Below are 2,494 nucleotides of genomic sequence, written 5' to 3' on the forward strand. Positions count from 1 at the left end.
TGTGCTGCTTTCTGCATGTGTTTTACAACACATACAAGTTTTCCTTCACGTGAACAGTTTCAGCTGCAGAGACACATTATGACATGATTTTCCCCCCTTACATTTTCCCACTTTATCCTGAATTTTTTTTAGGATTCACATTCACTGGTTTCTTGTGTACTATTGAAAAACACTACATTCTGTTGCTTTTCTGAACCTGTCTCCTAACTACTCACTGCCACATCAGTCATTGCCTCACAGCTTACGATGAGCTGCTTCTGTCTCTTCATTAGCTAGACAGATCTTGTGTTACATTTTTTTGAGATAACTGCTGCACCGATTGAGAGCTTCCAAGGACCCTTCCTGCGGGGACCCTGGGAACACTTGATCTTATATCGAAGGGACTTTCATGATTCCCTGACTTCAGAACTGAGCTTTTAATCTCACTGCTGCGACGTGCTTCAAAGGCTCCTGTGAGCTGCTGCATGGCTAAACAGGGCCCATAGCACTCCAATATTTCTATTTTAATACAGGTTAGCAAATACAGCAGGCATCAAAATTGTCTGAATTGTGTCTTTTACCAAATTTGGTAATGATATATTCCAATTGTTTGAACCCTTGCTGTAGCTCAGGCAATTTTAATTCACTAAATGTTGTTTGCTACAGTGGCTTTAAAATGCAGTAACATCAGCTTGAATGCTTGTCAGCTACCAACCTGGAGAGTTTTTGTTATTTTGGGGGCCTAATCTTGTATGACTTTCTCTCTGCCTTGCACTTTTCTGTCTGTTGGATTTTCACAATAGCTCCTTACATATTCTTGGTAAAGTACCAGCAGCAGTCAGTAGCCCTTCTCAGCTGTAAGAAGGGCATTATCTTACACATTGATTTTATAGAATATAGATTATTTTCACCTGCTTGAAGATGATTTGGTATGAAGTTATATAAACATGGCCCAAATGTAAAAAAAGAACACCCCCACCCCCAAAAATAAAAAACCAAAACCAAAGACTGCCTCCTTCTATGACAAGGTGACCCACTTAGTGGATGAGGGAAAGGCTGTGGATGTCATCTACCTAGACTTTAGTAGAGCCTTTGACACCATTTCCCACAGCATTCTCCTGGAGAAACTGGCTGCTCATGGCTTGGACAGGCATACTCTTTGCTGGGTAAAAAAACTGGCTGGATGGTCAGGCCCAAAGAGTGGTGGTGGCCAGTCACTAGCAGTGTTTCCCAGGGCTGTTTTGCAGCCAGTACTGTTTAAGATCTTTACAGACAATCTGAATGTACAGATTGAGTGCACCCTCAGTAAACTTGCAGATGACACCAAGTTGTGCAGGAGTATCAATCTGCTGGAGGGTAGGAAGGTTCTACAGAGGGATCTGGACAGGCTGGATCGATGGGCTGAGACCAACTGTATGAGGTTCAATAAGAACAAGCACCAGGTCCTATACTTTGGCCACAACCACCCCATGCAACACTACAGGCTGGAGGAAGACTGGCTGGAAAGCTGCCTGGCAGAGAAAAACCTGGGGGTGTTGGTCAACAGCCAGCTGAATATGAGCCAGCAGTGTGCCCAGGTGGCCAACATCATCCTGGCTTGTACCAGCAATAGTGCAGCCAGCAGGACCAGGCCAGTGATCATCTCCCTGAACTCAGCACTGGTGAGGCCGCACCTTGAATCCTGTGCTCAGTTCTGGGCCCCTCACTACAAGAAAGACCTTGAGGTGCTGGAGTGCGTCCAGAGAAGGGCAACAAAGGTGGTGAAGGGCCCGGAGCACAAGTCTGATGGGGAGCGGCCGAGGGAGATGGGGGTGTTTAGTCTGGAGAAAAGGAGGCTGAGGGGAGACCTGATCGCTCTCTACAACGACCTGAAAGGAGGTCGTAGCCAGGTGGGGGTCGGTCTCTCCTCCCAAGTAACAAGTGATAGGACAAGAGGAAATAGCCTCAAGTTGTGCCAGGGGACAACTTTAGATTGGATATTGGGAAGAATTTCTTCACGGAAAGGGTTGTCAAGCACTGGAACAGGCTGCCCAGGGAAGTGGCAGAGTCACCATCCCTGGAGGTATTTAAAAGACGTGTAGATGTGGTGCTTAGTTTAGCGGTGGACTTGGCTGTGTTCGGTTAACATTGAGTTGGACTCGATGATCTTAAATCTGTCAAACATCTACAATTTTTTTATCCTTATCTTTCTGACATTGAGCTAGACAGATTCTCAGATTCTTTCATGTCAGTGCTTGCCAAGCAGTGAACAGCATGTCAGTGTCCATTCCTGGACCAGACTTACTGACTCAGTCTGGCAGACATCTGACTCCCATTGCCACATGCCAGTGCTGCCAAGCTGCCTGCCAGAAGACACTTCTTCCCTTCTGTACTATTAACTACAAGTCAGAGTTTTTTTCTTAATTATTATTTTAGCCTTTTACAAGTTGGACTATTTTGACAAAAAGGCATTTTCTCCTCAATTTAGGAGGTTTTATTGCTTTTTCAGATAAAGGGAAACTATGTTAAGCCTTGG

The sequence above is a fragment of the Cariama cristata genome, unplaced genomic scaffold, assembly GCF_000690535.1.
Source record: "Cariama cristata isolate BGI_N322 unplaced genomic scaffold, ASM69053v1 scaffold1003, whole genome shotgun sequence".
Lineage (NCBI taxonomy): Eukaryota > Metazoa > Chordata > Aves > Cariamiformes > Cariamidae > Cariama > Cariama cristata.